The sequence below is a fragment of the Mastigoproctus giganteus genome, chromosome 1 (genome assembly GCF_048544385.1).
Source record: "Mastigoproctus giganteus isolate SK-2022 chromosome 1, ASM4854438v1, whole genome shotgun sequence".
NCBI classification, from domain to species: Eukaryota; Metazoa; Arthropoda; class Arachnida; order Uropygi; family Thelyphonidae; genus Mastigoproctus; species Mastigoproctus giganteus.
Window position 1 is genome coordinate 43,279,155 of NC_143575.1, and position 22,162 is coordinate 43,301,316.

Below are 22,162 nucleotides of genomic sequence, written 5' to 3' on the forward strand. Positions count from 1 at the left end.
CGGCAAAAGAAAAAGTGTTGTGCATTTTTTGAAACAGTTGTTCAAAATGCTTTGAAGGGTCGTATTATTTCTGGATGTAGGGGACCGGGAAACACCCAATCAGATCGCTTCGAGATCTTCCTTCAATTTTTTTTTTTTTTTTTTTTCCAGTTAAGAGTTTATTTTGGGTAAATCAAAATCATCTGGAATAATGCCGTTGTGATTCTCATTAGTTGTTGATAACTGGTCAGAATGTAAGCTATACAACAAAATTTGACACTGCATCATCTAGAACTGATCATTAATGGAGGGAGACATGCTTGATATTACTTACCCTTTAAGACGAAACGCTCCATAGGCATCCTGAAAATGTACTTGTGTGTGTGTACTTGGTTTTGTTGAATCTTAAATGACGTACAGGAACTCTGTCTCCTCTATTGTCACTTTGATTACAGCGAAGACGTTATATCCAAGATTGGTGGTGAATGAACTTTAATAAATTCATTTCATCCCCTAACCAAGTTTAAAGTAAAATTGTGAAATGGTAGGTGAATAATGCCGTCTTATCCCTGGAAGCAGGGATAAGGGGTCATCGACCTTATTTTTAGCACTTCTAATTTTGAAAAAGCTATGTGATCATTTTTGTAAAAGAATTTCACATTCTTACAGAATTGGTGCACATTCGCGTGATCTCAGCTCTAATCTCAGTGACATCCATTTGCATATATAACCTGTAAAGCCTTACTTAATTTTTCTGACCAAATCCTAATTATTGGTTGTCCAACTGCCGCTCGTCTCATTTGTCCTAATTACTCACTTTACGATTCTTTCCACTTTAAAGATTATAGTTATGCGTATATCCGCTCTGATATGCCTTTTCTGAGACCTAATCTCAGATCTCCTCTAATCTGAAATCTCCTCTTTTTGATCTCTGTGACTTAACTCTGCAGTAGTGGCATCTGTTCTGATGGATTCCTCAACTAAATATCTATTATTCGTTAATCGCTGGTTCAAGATAATAATAGCGTCTCCTTATACCTTACTTTTATACCTTACTTGTAGAGTCTTGCATCGGGTCGGGTTAATATGAATGCGCCGAAAAAGTTCTAACAAGCAACAGCAGCCTAGTCAAAAAAAAATATTACACAAAGAAGAAACGTTTCCTTCAAAATGTGTTGTACTGGTATTGCACTACTTTCAAACAAACGGCATTGGCAGGACGTTAATCTATCATTCACTTAAAAGATATCCTCCCAGTTTCAGGACTTTTCTAGTTCCTCTCACGTGGTTTGTTTTAAATAAAAGGCAGAAACCTTTAGGCGATGCCACTTGTTTGAAAAATAGTGCAATATCAGGCAACTCGTTGTAAAGGTAGTTTGCTCGCTGTGAGCATTAAAAATATTGAATTAACTAGGCAGTCCTGCTGATGCAAAAACATATGAAAAGGCAAGATCCGAACTTCGTATAACTTAATACTTTTAGTAATGTCAATTAACTTATTAAAATAACAATTGTGTTGTATGTTTGTTTCATTTCTTATCAATAAATATTTTCGACACCAACATTAACAATTTTTGACGCATTACTGCTTAACAGGGACCAAAAGGTTGGGTGTGGACACAAAGTTTTGGTCCCAGTGACAACATTGTCATTGGGACTTTCGATCGCTTCATTTTAGCAGGCATCTGGAATTTGTGTCCATTCCTCCTTCAGTGCAGTCCAGTTCAATTGTAGAAGAGGAACGCATTGATCACACCCTGATATGGCGTTCCAATTCATTCCAAAAGTCTTAGATCAGGTTTGAGATCTACACTGGGTCAACAAGGCAGTTGTTGTATTTTATTTTCCCCCAAACCAGTTTTTCATACTGTTTTCTGTATGGAATGGGCTTCACACTGTTTTCTGTATGGAATGGACCTTTGTTCCAGTAATGGACTGGAACAAAGGGCCATTTAAAAAGAGCTTCCAGAGGTGTGAACACCATGGAATTGTCCAATATATCAGTGTACCATTCGGCATTAATGGCTATTAGCACTGTAACAAACGGCCCGAGTTTGAACCACGAGAAGCAGTTCTTCGTCCCGCTGCTATGGGCTACACCTTGGTATTTCATTGTGGGTGCAATACAGTACACTATATGTTGTTTTCGCAAGGCTCTCTTCACACCCTTGATTTTTTGATCTGAAGATAGTATGATTTGTTCCTGGTGGTCGTGCCGGAGTATAAACTCCGGCACGACCACCAGGAACAAATCTGAACGGTTGGTGTCGTGCCGGAGTATAAACTCCGGCACGACCAACCGTTCAGAGGAGTTTAAAACTAATCATTTTAACATTGAATGCGATCGTTTATCGCATTTATTTTATTTATTTAGCAGCTGTATGGGTTTGAACGAGGTCACTCAAGGGTGTGCACTATTTGCATTCCCACGTAACCACTCTGCTACCCATGGGACTCTTAGCCCAGTGGGCCCTATTTCCATTGTACCAAGAACGGTGCATTAGGCACGATGCAAAAGCCATCCTGGCTTCTTTTCGTTGGTGTGACGTGGAGCTTGTGAACAACATCCCTGTTAATTAAAATCGATGTTGTGCAGCTTTCTATGGACAGGGGATGCACTTACACTTTTGTGAACGTCTGGAACTCGAACATGAGGTTCTCTTTTCGCTTTCACTACTGCTTTCTTTAGGGATCACCAAATCCTTTTTTTTTTTTTTTTTTTTTTCTTTTTACCTGCCTGATTGCTTGCTCACACCTGCATCACTCTGTTTCTTTCACCATTTCATTAAATCTTAGCCGATGGACTTTGTAAGTTCAAATGTGGATGGAAAGACAAATTGTTGCTATAGCATCTGACGATTAAGCCCCTGTGAAATTGTTAAACACGGCAAGTTCCTTGCCCCGGATCATTCTGCTTTTTTTTTTTTTTTTTTTTGCGTTATCTCTTTTGTTGCTAACACACTTTTAAATCTGCTCTTCACACATCTCCGATCCGATACTTTTAGCAGAGTAGTATATATGCGAAAGATATATTACAGAGTAAACGTTAAAATGAAGGAACACAAATTATACTATTCGTACATTGTTGAGAAATCAATAAATAATATTACGTTGATGGGAATTATTTTTATCCTTACAGTGACTGGAAGATATTCAGGGTTACAACCTGTCATATTATCGTTACTGTAAACAGAGTGACATCACACTTCCGCCCGAGAAACATGTGACACGGAATGCCAAGTAGTCGCTTTAAACTGGGTAAGCAAAGAGAGTTTTTAGTTGTACAGCCTACGAGCTGTAAGTTGCCCATCCTATTCTAGCGCCTACGTAATGTCTGCGAATAAGTGTGTCAGATATATGTGTATTAAAAAATACGTGTGCTGCTAATGTTTTGAAAATCAGTGTACGTGCAAAGTTCCAGTCGAATGTTCTTACGGATTCAAGCAGTTCAGCCCGTTTGTGACTTTCTTAAGTTTTAGAAACTAAGGCAGTTTAAGTCGCTGGCCAAAATGTTTGCCCAACGAAATCGAGATTAGTAGCAGAAACATGTAATGTTCTGAAATTGCTTGTACACTTGGTCACTGTCTTTATTTTGTAAAATGACAAACTCCAGTTTCCAAAGGGTAAAAAAAAAAAAAAAAAAAAAACAGAGATTCCGAATAATTCTGGCTCAGTGTGAAAAGAGCCAATAAGAGTTTCTTTCTGTCCTGACAGGACTCGAACCGATGCTTTTCCCACACAATGCGAGAGCATGGCGATTACAATAGCTGTGCTGATTGCGAGGAAATTTAAAAATTTATACGATAGACTGTAACAAAGTAACTGAAGTGGTAAGGCAAGCTAAATCATGACATGTAAAGTAGTCAATGTAAGTTCACATAAAAAAAAGCAAAGAATTCTTTGCTCACGTAAGTCCAATAAGGCTAGCTTTTGTGGTGGAAAGAGTGCTGGAGTTCGTGGTAAAGCATTTTCTGCAAGATTATATGTGTATATATGTCACATTAGGGCCACCCGGAATATTAATTCAACTATCGAAGTGTATTATCTTCTTGAATTGCATGTGTTCTCTGGTCGATTTGCCTGTTTTGCTGGACGAAAAACCAGAGTTTTCGGAGTGAGGTGGGGAATCTTTGCTATCTACACCTGAGACCGTCTAACTCAGCCACGGAGTGAAAAAAGCCCAAAAAAAGTCATTGACGGGATTCGTACCTGGGCCTTTTTCCATCCCGTGTGAGAAGGGCGGTGACGATGCCACTGTGCTACCGCGCAGACAAGATTGTATGGGATAATCTATAGTATATATCGAACCGCTCTTCAATATACGAGGGCGAGTCAAATAGAAAACGAAATTTCTATTGTCTACGTAATATTTTTCCAAAAAAGACATTATGTAGATAATGTCTTTTTGGAAAAATGCTCTTAATTTAAAGTACGCTCTATCGTGAGTGTAAGTTTAGGGATTGTTACTAATGCTTCTACTGAACAACAAAGCACTCTGGGTAGGCCTGTGTGCACATGGAGTGTTGCACAGTAGTACCGAAATAGGGCGTGCATAGTGACAGATGCTCCAAGCTAGCGCGATTTCTGTTATTCAATTTCTTATAGCGCAGGGCGTCTCTCCAGCAAAAATTCACTAGTGAATGGAAAAGTTGCAGTCGACAACTGTAATTCCCATAAGTATACGAACAGGCAGCTTGTGACCATCAGCAGGTCTTATGCCAATCCGCCTTGATGACGTTGTCTGCGAAGGCAACAACTTCTACTGTGATAATCACAATATTTTATTAGCTAAAACTACAGTATTATGGTATCCAAGGGTCAGCTTTAAAAATGTTACCAAGCTTTTTGCCAAACCATTCTATTAAAATCGAATTGATAAAGAAATTTCATCCCTAATTAAATGTGTATACGAGGAGCACTCCAGCGATCTTCTTTTGTGGTCTTTACTGTTTTTGATCTGTCTAAACGACATACGAGTAATAAGCCGTCAGGAAATCAAAATCTTAAGTTATACGGATAATATTAAAATCTTTCAACTGTTAATTCAGTAGCAGATTACTTAATAAATATTTGCAGTTATTGGATAGGTAGTTAAAGTGGTTAAAAGACAACGACTTCAAGCTCATGGTTCCAAATATATTATTGTATCATTTCACAAACTTAGTACCACAGTATTTGATTATACATTTGACTCTATCACTATTCCTAGAAACAGAATTTTTTTTTATACACGGGAAACTACAACAATCATATTAAAGCAATTTGTCATCAATCTAGAAATGCCGAATTTTACTCTGATTTTTTAAATAAAATTATACAAAATAACAGCGCTACCTATATTAGAATATAATTCACCCATCTTATATCCACTTAATCCACTATGATAGTCATGGAACCCTCGTGATTCTAATAGTCAATTTATAACGGAGCAATTACTGTATAACTTTCCCGATATCTTTGCTGCAAATTAAACCTTGATTTCACATTAATCAGTTATCAAGAGAGGTATCAGCGATTTGGCTTGCCTTTTGGAATATGGAAGATCACTCTTGGTTCTTCGAGTATATTTCAAAATCTTGTATTCTCGTTATAACAATAAAACACTATTGCAATTCATTAATTTCAACGAACCCCTAATAAGTCATAGAAAAACTGACTTATATTAAAATAACGATTGCCTGAAATCGCCGTTGCAGGTCATTTTTGACACTGTGCATAAAATAGACTTTTAAAGTTGTGTTTTCAGCATTTTATTATAAGCATTAATATAAAAGAATTGGCAACAGTACATAGTGTTGTGCTTATGGTAATGCACATAAAAGTAATATTTCCGATAGTAAAAATTTGAACACAACTTTTTTGTTTAGGAAAACTAAAAACTAAAGTTTAAAAATTAATTTGCACAATATAAACAAATGACAGTTTTGTCAACGGTTCCTGTATACTTTCCACATACATACTTTTTGTACAAAAACAAAACTACAGAAGCGTGCACATTTCTGTAGTTTTGTTTGCCTAGCATCGCCTAGTTTCTCATTAATACCTTTTGAGAGGTTTTACACCGCCGCTATTGTTACTGTTTGAGTTTCTGCTTTCTCTGACTCTATATATTCTTTTATCTTCTCTTCTCAACTTCCCGTCACTTCTTTATTAATAATCCAAGGGTTGATTATTGCAGGATCTAATACATTATAAAAGATGCGAACCGGCCATCTACGTGAACCAGCTTTTGTTGAATATTTTTTAGCCATTTGGTCTAAAATATTAACCCCGTATTTGTTTCGTTGTAATATAATAATGTGTCAGGTTTCTTCTTTGTACTATTACTTATTGCAACATTTGTATGAATTGTACTCAAGATTATGACATTTTTATTTGCTTTGCCTGATAATTCGTCAGAGTGCAATCATCATGTTTGAAAACTGATGTGGAATATAATTTTACCTTATTTTTTATAGACGTTGGAACTTCTTTACGATCACGATTTACAGTTCCCACTATAGTAGTAGTTTTTGGGACTAATTTATTTGCCAATTCAAAACTGGTAAAGAAGCTATCAGTGGTCACATTTCTACTTCGATTCAAAAATAGTTCCATTAGTTTTAGCACGACATATTCAGAAAGTGGTTGACTAGCTGCAGATATTTTGAAGTTGTGTCGGCTGCCAACCAAAATGTTATACCAGATTTCTCTGGTTTTTTGGCCATATATTGGGTGAATCTGCATCTAGCTTCAGTTGGAAATAGCAGCTCATCTATTGTAACATTTGCTCTAGGTATATAGCAGGCTTTACAGTTGGAAATAAATCTGCACTATATTTCTGAAGCTAAAGCAAATTTATCATTTCCTAAACGCTCCTTCCGTGAAGAACATATGTCGAATCTAATGAACCGTTTAATTTCTCGAAAATTGTTACGTGACATTGTATCGTGAAGAAATTTAGGCCCCCATACAGTTGACCACAAACTATCCAGTTCTAAATTTCTAACACCATATGCTCCGCGAGCTAAAGTACAATGATAAAAGCATCAAGTTCTTGAATGGATAAACGTATATCAATTATTATCCTTCAATTCTCCTCGTGCTTCGATTTCAGTGCAGTCTGTATGTGCTTTATCATTGAAGTGTCTACAAATAAAGGAAACGCACTTACCACAGAATTCATACACACGTTTCGCCTTGCATAAGGAATTGACCCAGGGTTATTCTGAATTAGGTTCCTTTGTGGTGCACGTCCAGCCGAAGGACCACTAGATTTTATAACTTCCCATATGCATCCAGATTTTTAAGTACGTTTGTTGCCCACTGATAGGCACGTATAGTTTTTGCGATTATGATGAAGTGTATCTACAGTATCACTTGATGCACAAGGATCATAAGTATTATTTCACTACTACTATATTCCTCGCCTCTTTCATTAGGAATCCATTCGTCACTTCCTTCTTCTCTAAATTGATCCCCATTCTCCTCTTCAGACTCAAAAATGAGTCTGACGAGCAGATTCAAAACTGAAACATTTTAGTAACGCAATCGAACTAGGACTGTAAAAATTGTGAAAATTCCTTTCCACGTTTAAAGTTTCACTCCTGCTAAACTAAAATGGTACTGCTCAGCAATATCTATAGTAGTGACTCCTACACACGGTCAGACCTGAAGTGACATACACAGACGTACAGACATACGCATCTGGGCATGTACCTGCACAAACCATAGGATAATTCGAATCATAAATGTTTGGCAAAATTAAATAAATGCAAAAAACTTGATTAACTGTGTAAAAATTAGCTAATTTTATTGAAATTTTACAAACAGTCAAATTGACTGCTTTGGCAGTTTTAGGTATAGGGCTAAAATTTAAAAGAAAAATGTGTGCAAAATTCATGCCGTAAATTAATGGAAAGTTAGAAAATGTCATGGACTCACTTCTGTAGTTAAAAGGGCTGCAAAACTGCAACAGTTTAACAAGTGCCTGCTGCAGCGAGACAGCAGTTTCATCTCCCGCGCGATCCCGTTATTCCTTACTTTCAAAATGGCATCACAAAAGATGGGCTTGTCATTCCACCTCTAAGATAGACCATCCCTATTTTGAAGAAGAGCCGCCTACAAAAATTTCAACATTCGTTCATCACCGATTATTCGAGGACTGGCTAATTCCAGTATCCTCAGGAAAAAGATAACATTAGTGGGTAAATTACTTCAAGGTGGACGAGATGCTGTTGATAAATTAGTGAAGTCAAAGTATCAAAGTATTTTTTTGTAGTTTACTGGCGGTTTCCAGGGTGTCCCCTGTGTCCGCCGTTCGTTAAGCTTAATTGTGTGCCAGCAGAATCGTTTTTTTAGTTCATCTAATTAAAATTTAAGTTTAAAGTTAAGTTTAAAGTTGAAGTTTAGATCAAATCGTTTGAATGTGTTTTAGTTAATTTAAGTTAATGTTTAGTGTTTAGTTTTAGGTTAGGGTTAAGTTAAGTTTGAGTAAAGTTTAAGTTCTGTTGTGTGTTTAAGTTGAGTGTTAGTTAATTTAGTGGGCAAGTTTGGGTTTGAGTTAAGTAATTATGAAGCTGGTTTTGACATTAGTGTAGGTTCGGTTTAGGTTTAAATTTAAGTTATAGATGAGTTTAAGTTTAGGTTGTAGTTTAGGTTTAAGTTTAAGCTTAGATTTGAGTTACTGTTTAATTAAAGTTATAAGTTTAATTTATGGTTGATGTTTCCTAATTTAATTTAGTTTTAAGTTAAGCTGAAGTTAAGTCGGGTTTGAGGTAGAGTTAGGTTTAATTTAATTTTAGTTTAAGTTTAGGTTGAATGTAAGATTTAAGATTTGAGTGTGATTTATAATTATAGTAAGTATTTAGTGAGTGATAAGTACGCGAGCCTTTACGGAATTTAAGTTATCTATCGCGGTTACTATTTATAATTGTCATTAGTGTGTGTAATGTGTTGTGTATGTTGTTTGTGGCTGGCATCTGGCATTTAGCAGCAGGGGGCCGCGGAGAACTAGTCCCGACCCCCCGCTCCCGTACCGCGCCACGAGGAGGCAGCCAGATTCTCTTTTTTTTTTTTTTTTTTTTTTCCTCCTTTCTCCCTTCCTTTAACATGGTTATAAGCTTAGTATTACGTGGTAAGCCATCCCACACTTGCAGGGCCCAATCCTGACCTAGTGTGAGGGATATCTAGGTATGTCACTTAGTCATTACGTGTTTATGGACCGTCCAAATGTAGTAGATCCCACACTTGCAGGGCCCAATCCTGACCTAGTGAGGAAGATACTAGTGTTGACACATGATTTGGACTGTTCAATTGTGATGGATCCACTCTCGCAGGGCTCAATCCTGACCTAGTGCGGTGCCTCATGGTGAGTGAAAGTCTGTATTTACATGGTTTAATATCCATTTTGGCAAAGGCCCTGGCATTTTCGAGCCCATGCTGGTCTGGTGAGTTGATGGTAGTTTAGGGCACATATTGAAGACACATATTGATGACACTTAAGCGTGAGTATTGCCCAGAGTGGCATGTCCATTTGTGGTGGACCACCACGTGGTTCCAGTTTAATGACGCACATCACAGTGTGGATTGAGTCCCAGTTCGTCCAGTCCAACCAGTCAGTTCTGATTGTTCCCTTGTATCGCCTGTCTTCTTTTGAAAACGCGCTCCGCGAAAGTCGATACCTGTTTATAGTGTTCCTCAGTAGCAACCAACCGTGGAAAGTCACTTGTATCAAAGACGTTGGTTTCGAGTTGAAGGGGAAGCCTGTAATCCGTGTAGTAGGGACACTCCAGGATGATATGTTGGACCGTTTCCAGGCCCCCACACTTACAGCACGGGGTAGCTGATAATCCCAGTGCGTTTAGCCTCGAGTTCAGGCTGCCATGACCACTAAGGAGGAATGTTAGGTAGAGTCCCGGATTAAACCACGATCTTATTTGTTTGGTTATTTCCGCCGCTTGAGGTAGGAATAGATGTGTTGTCCGCCCCTTGCTGTCATTGGTCCAGCTCTCTTGCCAGTCTATGACGTATAGTTCCCGTAGTCTCTCGTTGTCTTTTTTAATTGTGAGGTTTCTATCTATTTGGTATCTTTCAAAAATAGATATGATGTTCCTACTTCGGCAATATTGGAGATAGGTATTTATGACCTCAAATTTAATTGGGAGCTTTCCGCTAATTATCTGTAGTGCTGATGTTGATATAGTGCGGCACGCTTTGGTGGATGCCAGAAGGAAGAATCTTTGGGCTTGAGTGATTATTTTGTTAACAGTATGTTTTTGTATACTGCCTGCCCATGCACCTGCAGCGTAAGTTATGATTGGAAGCAGAATGCAGTTGTAGTAAAGCAACAAGGTGCGTGGTTTGATATCCCACGAGGTTCTGGTAATTCGAATTAATTTTCCTGTTACTGTCTTAACTTTCTGGAGTATATATTTTGCATGGGGTATGTATTGCTTTTTACTGTCAATCATCACTCCAAGGTATTTAAGTGTAGGGACCATTTTTAGGGTTTGGCTTCCAATCTTTATGTTTGGTGGTCGTTTTATATCCAGTTTTCCTTTCAACAGGATCTGTTTGGTTTTGTCTGAGGAGATTTCTAGTTTATGTGTGGTAGTCCAGGCAGTCAGGTCTTCGAGGATTTCTTGAGCGGCGCTTTCCAAGGATAACCTTGAATTCCCTTGTAGTAGAATAATGAGGTCATCTGCAAATGCAATCTTTGCTGCCGTGTTGTGTTGGCGCGTAAGCCACCCATCAAGGACCACGTTCCAGCAGAGTGGGCCAAGAACAGATCCCTGTGGGCAGCCCCGCGTAACTGGCCTGGTGACATGGCATTCTCCAGAGAAGACCACTAGGCTGCGATCATTGAAATAGTCCGCTAGGAGTCGATAGATGGGGATTGACACTTCGGCCTCTCGGAACCTCTCAAGGACACTCTGTCTCTCGGTTGACTTCAAAGGCCCCTTTGAAGTCAACCGAGAGACCAAGGACATACTTTGATTCTGTGTTTGCAATGGCGTTTTGCAGTGCTACAATGGCATCCACGGCTGATCTGCCCTGGGTAAACCCAAATTGGGATTCAGAAGAAAGATGTTTCCTGTTGTAATAGGCTCTCAGTCTCTGGGCCAGGAGTTTTTCCAGGGTTTTCCCCAGCACTGGGAGAAGAGCTATTGGCCGGTAGGAGGTGGGTAGGTTTGATGATTTCTCCGGGTTTTTAACTAGAAGTTTTAAGTTGGCCTTCTTCCAGGGTTTCGGAAAGATGCCGTGGGTCAGGCAGGAGTTAAAGAGATTTATGAGTAAAGTTGGACACTGTGACCAAATTCTCTTGACTGTGGCCACTTCCATGAGATCCAAGCCTGGGCATTTGCCATTTTTCATTGTTGAAATTGCGTTTTCAATTTCATCCGCAGTGAAGATCTCCTCCTCTGAGGGCGCAAGATATGTTAGGTGAGCCATGCGCATTTTAGTTTGTGTTGAACTTTCGGGCCACATTATGTCTTGGCGGATCAGTTCATCCAAGATGGTATCTATGGATTCATTCCAGGTAAGGCTCTCAGTCTCGCCTGTGGTCATGATGGACTGAAACACCTCCCCAGGATGGACCTTCTCCGTAATCAGCTTATAGACTAGTCCCCACGGATCATTGGTAGTTGATTTTTTGACCAAACGGCCCCACGCGTTTTGTTTCTCATGATAAATGGTGTTGAAATACTGTCGACGAAGTTGTTTATATTCTTCATAGAGTGCATGGATGGCATCCGGGGGTCTACCCTGTCTTTTGGCTTTTTGGAGGACTTTCCTGGCTTTTTTCAGTGTTGCCCTCTGTTTAGTCATGGTTGTTGTCCACCAGGGGACGTAGTTTGGTTTCCTTATGCATTTTTTTAAGCTACCGTCACTGATTTCCGTTATTTTTTCCGTGATGATTTGGAGGAGTTGGTCAGTGGGAAGGTTGGAAATGGATGTTAGATATTCTGGGGAGAATGTTTCCTTCAGAAGTCTGTCAAATCTGTCCCAGTGTCCCTTCTTCGTTTGATATCTTGCGAAATTATACATTTTCCGTCCTGGGTGATTGTTTGGTTCAGAAGTCAGGTGGAATGTTATGACCATATGGTCACTAGCTGACCAAGATGGACGCACCTTCCACTCTCTGACTTTATGTCTTAGTGGGGGGCCCACTATTGTTACATCAATGTAGGATTCCCCTGTGGCAGATGAGTAAGTCGGTGGGTGGCCCTGGGTGTTTTTAATAATTAGGTTTTTGGAAGTTATCAGTTCTTCAAGCATTTCACCCCTGTCATCAGTTTGTGGGCTGTTCCAAGAGGTAGACTTTGCATTTGTGTCTGCCATAATGATCACATTTCTGTCAGGCAGCCTATCCAGTGCGTGGTCTAGGTAATTCACAAAGGGCTCAATGTCCTGGCCTCGTCGTGCGTTTCTCATGTATATGGAGAAAACATATAATCTGGCTATGGGACCTTCTATACAAGCTGCAGCAGCATATTCAGTACACAGGTTATTTATCCTCGTGACTGTGAGGGTTGGGTTTGTGATAACAATCGCGGCCCAAACCCTTGATGTAGCATTTCCTCCTGTGCCGTCCACCGAGGGGTTCGATTGTATTACCCGCGCAGAGAAGGGGAGGCCCTTTACTTTTCCTTTATATGAATACAGCTCCTGCAGCCCAAGTATATCTATTTTGTTTTCTTGGATTGTTTTGGACAGATCTGACATGACCGATGCGCATCTTTGGCAGTTTAGTTGAAGTAGGTTGAAATTCTTAACAGCTAATGTGTTATGGTTGTTAGTCATAGTTGGTTCGTTGCTTAGTTACTTCTTGTGCCCTCAGGTATTCTGGGCACAGTGGGTCACGATACGAGTGTTGCGAATCCTTATTTCGCGCCTTACAGTTTGGGCAGCATACAGGACCCTCAGAGGTCGGACAGGAGCCGGCTTGATGGCCCGAAAGGCCGCAGTGCCCACATTTTTGCTCTTTTTGTCTACAAGTGGTGGTTGCATGGCCATATGAGAGGCACTTGAAGCAACGTGAGGCCACAATGAAATCTTTAATTGTGTGGGCAGTCCACCCAGCATACACTCGCCCTCCTGTTTTTAGAAATTGCTTCCTCAGTCTGGGGGACATTTCCAGGACCCAGTGTTTGTTTTCATTACTTTTTGCGTTCATCTTGAACCTAATTTTAATTTCTTTTTTGTATGCATCCGGTGTGATATCTTTGTCGCTAATATTTTTGTTGTACAGATCTTCCAGGAAGTCAACCTCCTCAAAGTCCTTTGACACATTATAGACCGCCATTGTGGGGTTTAGTTTTTTTGGTGTGTCTGCAGTTAAGTTTAATTCGGTTAGTTTGGAACATTGTTTGATTTTGTCTAAGTCATGTATTGTGGCTGTTTCAATGGCCACTCCGTTTTCTCTTAGGTTCCTGATAGCTTTTATCTTTATGGTCTTGAGGTCTGCTCTTAATTGTGTTGTAACTGCCTTATTTACCTCCTCGCTTGATTTTATTGTTGATTCCTTGGAGGGCTTGATAATGATGACATGTTTGTCCTGATTTCCCTGTGGAACTTGATCTGGGACACTCTTCTTGCCAATTCCTTCCCCTACAGCCCTGGCATAGGTCGGTCCTGGGTTTGGACTAGGTAGGTTTTGTGCATTTCCTTTTGTTTTCAGAATTTCATTTGCAATTGTTGTGTCGATTATTATCTTTTCCATTTTCCCCCAGATTTTGCAGAGCTCAGTTACCATAAAGGGGGTAATCTCATGGCCTGCTTGAAGAACTTCCAGAAATCTGTTTTTCAGGGCTGACATTTTTTCTATGTTTTCTACTGTTCCTTCTGTTTTTTGGTGTTTTGGTAGGTTTTGGACCTGTAATGCCAAATCCTCCGTTGTCTGTGTATCAACTTCCTTTCCCCTAATGTTTGTCCCTTCTTCATCTGTTTCATTGACTATCGTGATGTCTGGGTTTGGATTTTCCCTCAAAGTGGTTTTTCCCTGACATTTTTTGTGTCTTGTTCCCTTTCCTTTCATGGGAGTTGCCTTTTTTGTAGCAATTTTACCCTTAAGATTTTTTGGTTTGCTAGTAGGCTTTGGATCCATTTGCTGGTTTTTTAGGAACATGCCGGGAGTAATTGGACGCCCTATTTTCATCCTCTGCTTTTCATTTCCATTTGTTGAGGAGTCACTGCTAGAGTCAGTGCTCTCCGTCATGTTGGCTTGGTTTGGATCTGCCAAGCTTATCAGTTTGCAAGTTCGGCCCAAAGTTTTCTCCGCTAGGGGCGCCGCAGTGCCAGTTTATTTGGAACCACAATTGGGTGACAGGTTTTGAGTTTGAGCCGTCTCCGACAATTAGGGACGAAGTTATGCCACTTCAAAGATCCCGGGATGAAAGTCTGGTTGCTTTTTATCCCGCCATTTGCGGCGTTTTAGTGATATATGGTTGAAACTTGGTGAGTAGGTAGGGGATAGGACAAGGGGTCCGTGCTGTAATTTTCGTGGGGGTCAGGCCTTCCGTTCCCCAAGTTATTCGCAATCTCCTGATTGAGCCACCAGGGGGCGCTGAATTTTGTAGGGGGATGAAGTAATTGTTTTAGTTATGCATATTTTAATTTTCATAACTCTAGGTGCAATGGGGGCAGAGCTATGGGTATTCAAATTACTTGATGTTGTGTTCCTAATATTTTGTGTGGCACTATACAACTTCTAAGTTACCTTCTTACCTGGTGGTTGCTATGGCAACGCAAGGATCTCCTGCATTCACTAACGTGGCCCCAATGCCCGGATGTTGGCGGTCAAGCTGGGTTCCCGCCAATTCCTTTGTCTCCCAGTGGTAAAGAAGGCAATATGTCAGCCGTTGTTTGTCCACTATTTTGTCGTTGGCATGGTGGCCGAGAGATTACCGCAGAATAGGCTGGCAATTGATGCTATTTATGTGTGAGTTGTGTCCCCAGCATCACAAACAGCCTCCCAGTGTTCCAGAATTTAAAGGCACTTATTCGCCAAGATAGTTTGGGAATAAGACCACATCAAAATTTGTAAAACTGCCAGTTAGATATTCCTATATTGAGTGAATATGAGATTCCATGTTAAAATTTGGCTGAAGAATGCATTTTGCCCGCGATTTTAAAAAGGCTGCAGAAGCGCTAATATTTAACTGGCAGTGGTCAAGAAAGGCTCTTTTTACTCACCAGGGTTGGCTGTATACGATCCAGTTATCCATTTTTTGTTTTTAACTAGTTAACACAATTTTTTATATCACTTTCCAGGAGCACTATTTTCAACGTCTGTACATATCAACGGACCACTGTATCCACCGATAAATTAGTGAAGGCTAAAACCCTATTGAAATTTTTTTTACATGAGTTTTTGATGGACAAGGCCTGAAGGAATCAAGTAAGGTGAAATCCCAAAACCGCTGGATTGGTGATGGGGCTAAGTTTTTGTTGAGACATGAGTTCATCAAGCTAATTAAAGCCCAAGTGGACAGAATGCTTTGCCCACTCTAGCGAGGACTTCACGTGGTCGTAGTAATAATATGAGCTGCAGAGCTGGGTGTAATGCAATTGGAACATTGACTCATGTTGCCAACGTTGTCATCGCACAGTGCTCGGGTTAAGCGGCACGACGCAATAGTTAACATTGTGGCTAATATATTCCAACAGAAAGGTTAGCGCGTCGTGGTACAACCGACTATAGAACACCCAATAACACTGTGACCATACGGGCCTTAGATAGCCAGTATGGTCTGTGTTAAAGAAGACCGAGTGGTGGTTTTGGATGACCTTGATGTTTTCCATAGACTTAAAAGAAGACGCTATGACTCAAATATCAACCTGAAGAACTAGATCAGAAGAATTTGAACACCCACCAGTCGCCTCAACAATAACGATTTCATATAAAGGTATCTGGAGTAAAGATTCAGCCTTCCTACTCCAGACAGTAGGACTTACAGCTTCAGATTTCAAGATCTTGACCATCTGTGCTTTACAAGGAACTGTCTTGTTGTAGGGTCTATCAGAACATGACGTCCATGATTCAAGACTGATGTCCCTACTATGTTGTTTGATTTTGCTACATTTTGTAGGCTACCATAGCCATTAATTATGGGAATTATAATAATAATAATAAAAAAAAAAAAAAAATATATATATATATATATATAGGCAAACGGTCGTATGACCGTCGCGGCAGGTCTGGTGTCAATAGAGTAATGAGCTTCTCAAACCAACTGGTCCGAGAGTTATTTTAATAACTTTCAAAATTTTAATAAACATCTGTTAAAGAAAGTTAAATTTCATTTTAATCTCATTTTTTACGATTCATGGATTGTATTATTATGCTTCTTCCAACTTTGGATGGTGTCTGTAGGTTTAAGTAAATAATAAAAAGATAAAAAAAAATAAATAAGTGTGTGAGCTTGTCCCGGGCGAAGGAAGAAAATGTGAAGAATGCCCCTCGCCCAGGACAAGCTCACACCGTTATCACGGTAGAAATCGTTGTCTTAGCAGACGGCGTCATCAACATTCTAACCACTGTACGACTGTGGCAAATGTGACCAGAATGCGAGATATACCAGTCATGGGTCTGCCTACACCATCACCCATGACAGATCGAATTGTAATAATAAGTATATAGACTATAAACTTATTAAGATAATTATAAACTTTTCGGATATCAGCGTATTGTTTGTATTTACTTGTAGAAGTGTTTGTTCACAGACCAATTTGCATGTTCTGCTGGCTTTAAAAAACGGAGTAACTCAGGGTGTGCCCTACTCCTTCCTCCTGAGTTCGGCTAACTGCAGTCTGAGTTGAATAAGACATTAAAAGTTCCTCCAGTCATTGATCGGGAAGGAGCCCAGATAGTTCCAAACGGTGGCAGATGGTGATGTGTCGTTGCCGACTAAGCTGCCACAGACTGCGTTCAAAAAAAAAAAAATCAAAATCATATTAGGGTTACTCGAGAACAATATCATCCACCCATGTATATTATGTCCGTAAATGGCGTATGCTTTCTAGTCGAGTTGCCTGGTTTTCTGGACTAAAAATCCGAGTTTCCGGTAGAAAAAACATTGCTATTCTCGCCTGAGACCGAAATGAAAAAAGCCCATAAAAGTTCCTCTCATCATTGACAGAATTCCAACCATGCTTTATCCCCCTTGTGTGATTATAACAACTGCTGCTCGCGAGGATAACAGATTGCAGTACAGAAAAGGTTTGTTTGAAGTGAATTCCTGAGTGTGCCAACGATGGACAGAAACATTTGTGAATGGGATTGTGTGTGTGCAGCACCTATCACGATATAAAGAACGAAGGAAATGACTGGATCGCATAACGACTATGGATGGGGTATGGCTCATGCACTTTGAACCAGACAGCAAGAGAAACTCATGCAAAGGAGAAATTTAAGACTTTCGAATGCACGGAAGGTTATGCACACGTTGTTCTTCGACTCAGAGAGACGAAGAGGAAGATGAGAAATAAGAAATAGACTGCTGCTGTGAATTTGTGAATTACTGCTTTTGGGATGAATCATTTAACTCACCAAATTATGCATGAATCCTCATAAGTTTATCTGAAAAAAGTGACAGGAACATTTTACAGGCGGAATTATTTTGTTACTAGACAATCCGCGCGCTCACCTTAAGCAGAAAATGGCAACCATCCAGAAACTACAGGGTGTCCCATAAGTCCAGAGTCATAGGGAAAAAAAATTGGCATTCCGAGCATATTGTTGCAAAGCCCGTTCACAAAATTCCATCCATCAGTAGGGATCATCTTCGCTTAATTTCTGTAGGAGCTGAAATTTATATGGGTATCATTTGTGAGCCTTAAGAATGCGATAGACTACTTTTTGACACGCCTGTTTTGGAGGACAATCGGCGAAGAGATTTTTTGGGACTTCTGTTAAAATGAGCAAGGATAGCAGTCTCCGTATCGTTATCAGTTGATCTCTTCGCAGGTCCACTGCATAGTTTACCTGGCGCAAATGTGAGAAATCACATGTGGCGCTTGATCCTAACACTATGCACACTATGCATAGTTTACCTGCCGCAAATGTGAGAAATCACATGTGGCACTTGATCCTAACACTATGCACACTATGCATAGTTTACCTTGTATGGATCTTGTTTCCTTAAACTTTGCAACAAGTCTGCTAACACAACTCTGTGTTATTGGCTCGCGGTCTGGATGCAGTCTGTTAAATTCAGCAGCGGCTTTTCTTTGACTTCTGTTTCCTATGAGTAGAATTATTTGGATCTGGTCTTCCTTGCTCAGATACATCATGGTCTGTAAAAATATACATTAACCCTATGATGCGGGACTTATGGGACACCCTATACAGTACACTGAGAAGTAATTGAGCGTCCTCCACACAGATGGGATTTATCGCTTTCCGATTATTATTATTATTATTATTAATATCAATTTATTTCTGAAGAAATGTCCCTTTACAGCTATACAGCTAGAAGACACGAGTTACATACAGAGATTAAATATAAATGATAGACAAATGCATTATGTACATAACCCAGATACAATACACAGCCTTAAACAGCCTCTGGTGAAGATACATAAACATAAAGATACAACATATGAAAGTACATACACATACAGCAGAGCGTGGATAGCGCGACATCTCAGAGAGTCCACCTAAAGCATGACAAGGGCATACATGTCTGCAAGAATGGAAGATCTGTAGGTTCTGTCCTTGCAGAGCTTCTCACGTCTATGGCTAATTTATTCAATATTTGGAAGGAGTTATGTGGAAACAGGTTGTCCATGGAGGACATGCTACGCAGCTTCGATCTGTATGGGGGTGTGTTGGCCTGGCATCTTCTCCTGTCTGACGGTCTGGCGATGATATCCCATATATCAGGTGAGCTCATTTTTCCGGATAGAAGCTGAGAGAGGGTAAGAAGGTTCCTAGAGATGATGTGATACCTCCAAGGAGGCGTATTAAGATTGGTGACCAGAACAGATTTTGATATTGTAGGTGTTAGCCCGGCAACCCTATTTAGCCATTTCAAAATCCAGTATTCCATGGAAAGGAACCTGGCTTGGTATGGTGAGGGTGCTGAGGACCATATAGTCGAGGCATATAAAGGAATTGGGATTATGCATCGAAGAATGTATTTAATAATAAGATGCGGGGCATGTAAGTTGGAGATCTCCTGTTTTACTGCCCATAAAGCCGAATATGTTTTTATTTGCGTGGCATTAAAGTGAGGTCTTTGTCCCAGGTGACATCCAAATCCTTATGTTGGGTGACTTTTTTAATCAGGGAGTTCGCTATAATGATGTTCACATCGTTGGTATTTTCCTTCTTGGTGATAGAGAGGTGTGAAATTTTCTCTTTGTTAATGGAGAACCCAATCGCATGATTGGGTTCTCCATTAACAAAGCTCACAGTAATAAGACTGGAGAGACTGGGGGCATTTTGTGATGATGAAGAACTTAATATCATCTGCGTAAGTGATAAAATTAGCATGATTTGCTAGGAAAGGTTCTAAAGATGCGGTGAAGAGGGCGGCAGAGAGAACGCCCCCCTTGGGGGAGCCCTCTGGAGTAGAGAATGCGGTGATTATGGTTCTGATTTCTGATGCATAGGGTCCTGGACTGAACGAGAACTAGAATGTGGCCTGAGATTTTGAAGTAGTTACACAGTATGGCACATAATGCATGGGTGGACAGATTGTCAAAAGGCCGCCTTAAAGTCGAGGAACGCAATATCCAGTTGCTCTTTGTTGCTTAAGGTACCTTCAATTCTGAACAGTGTTTCTATGAGGTTGGTGATCGTGGATCGTCCAGGTGGAGGTACACTACACTGTGGAGGTATGGAAGTTTGTGGCCGAACATGTGATGGGTGAGAGCAGGGAGTATGGCTTTTTCCAATATTCTGAGGAAGTGCATCTTACGGAAATTGGTTTGTAGTCATTAGGCGATTTTGGGTTAGACTTTTTTTGGAACGGGAAAAACATAATTTGTCCAAGATGGCAGGGTAAACTCCTGTTTCGAGGATGGAGTTGAATGCGTCAACCAGGAGGTCTATGATATATACACTGTACAGTTTATTCATGAAAACAGGGACTCTATCCAGGCCAGTGGTAGACTTGTTGGGAAGATTGTTGATAACCTCAGTAAGACGTTCCTTTGTGATGGCTATTTTATCCAGTGATGTTTGGTTAGCTGGTGGATTAACCCGAATAAATGGGTTTGGGGCAGGCAGGGGCTTAGTTTCGAGCGAGGAAGATGTCAGCAGTCATGGGAGACTGTTGGTTCTTGTTGGTGTAGATTCCTTTCCCAAGTTTAATTCTTTGTGAAATCCAGTCGTTCTGTGCCATCTGAATGCGTAGGAAACGTGCCCGATGTTTTTTATAGAGCTGATAGTCGGCTAGATCCCGTGTCCTTTGCCATTTCCTGTATAGCTTCTGTTTCATGATGAAGGCGAGTTTTGCGTCGCTGGTAAACCAGTTCTTGGTCCTGGAAGACAGGTGGACGGATTTGGAAGCCCCTTCATGGACGATGTCTTTTAACAAGTTAGCTAAATTGGTAAGCGATTGATCAGGATGGCTAGCAGCAATTATTTTCCAGTCTGTAGCTCTTAGTCTTTGTAGGATAATTTGAGGTCGCATATATTTTAATAAGAAGATCTTGAGTTGGGATTCTTTATGGTCATATTGTTCAAGTTGTCGGGGAGAGCATAGGCTTTCACAATCAAAGGCAATTGGGAGGTGATCTGATGCAAACTTAAAAATCGGCGTTCTGAGAGTGAGATGGTCGAGGTTATGGAATAAGAGGTCGAGGTTTTGATATCGTCTTGTAGGTTGCGTATGGGTTAGTCTAAGGCCAGGAGATTAGAAGGAGTGTACGACGTCCTTCATAGCAACTTCATGTCTTGGGGATGGCATGTTGAAAACTCCTAAATCAAAGGTGAGCGTGTGAGGCTTGAAGTGGGTTATAATCCAGGTATTTTAATATTTTGGGAGACCGAAAAATGATATAGCAGGAGCAGGACCTTGATTCCATACAGACGAAGAAGTGAAGGTAATCATCAAACAATAGTGCCTACAGAAGAGGTTTATGAGATGGGTATCAAAAAAATCTGGTATACAAATGGGACAAGTGCTTAAATTGTGATGTGTTTTTTTTTTCTTGATAAATGAATTACCGACTTTTGTAAAAAAAAATTCTCATCTTCATTTTCTCTCCCACTTTCTTATGATTATTTTTATAAAAACCCCAAACTTGAAAATTATTAGAACCTATAGTACCAAATACTGTGCGTAGGTTTTAGATTAAAAAGACAGAAGTCATTAATTGACGGTAAATTTGCTTTCTGTAGACTGTAATTTTCGCCCTCGCAGTAGCACAGTTGATATAATTAACGTCCTCCCCACACCTGCCTTTTAATCCCATCAGTGGCATGAGGAAATTTTTTTTTACAACATGGATGAGTTAGTCGGACTCGGGAGAGGTAGCACGGTTTTTCTTCCAGCAAACAGCCAAATCGACCACAGAACACATGCAGTTTACTGACATAATATTTACGGCACAATATGATCAAAGTCACCGATGCTGCTAAAACCTACTATAACAACAGTTGTAATTTTTGAGAAATACATGTGGAAATAGGGTTGTTCCAGAAAACAGAAGTAGAATGGATAACTGAGGAAGAGGAAAAGTTGGATCTATGAGTTTAGAGTTGGACAGTGAATGGATGCTGACTAGTTGCAGCACGTGTGGAATAATTTGGAAGAGAATGGGACAGTTACGGATGCCAACACAAAAGAGCAGCGTCCATGGGTATTGTATCCATAAATTGTAGGTGGAAATAGAGAGTATTCAGGTTGGAACTAATACCCCGTATATTTTTGAAATGAACGAGAAAGCTTTTGGGAGGTTTAGGTCTTTTTGCAGATATCTTTGCTGTCCTCGTATTTGTTTGATTATTCGCGATGCATTCAGTAGATAGTATTTGGTAAAAGTGGGGGGGGGGGATGTATGAATTAATGATATTTTTGGAAGAAGAATTGGCCTCGACAATGTCACTTCCAGACACAACTCAGACTCAGTCCAGTCACTAAAGAGGGCGCTGACTCTCTTTAAAAATTACAGCTGTGAATTACAGGCTCCGAAAAAGCGATAAGTGTTTGCCTTTTTATTTACCTAATTGTTATTTTATATTGTACTT

General features: G+C 40.1%; 1 protein-coding gene across 2 annotated transcripts in view; it reads right to left on the reverse strand.

The window, feature by feature from the left end:
• The window catches only part of LOC150090750 (proton channel OtopLc-like), a 104,760-nt gene that overhangs the window by 51,572 nt on the left and 31,026 nt on the right, over positions 1–22,162 (reverse strand). The gene's annotated exons all lie outside the window — the stretch shown is intronic.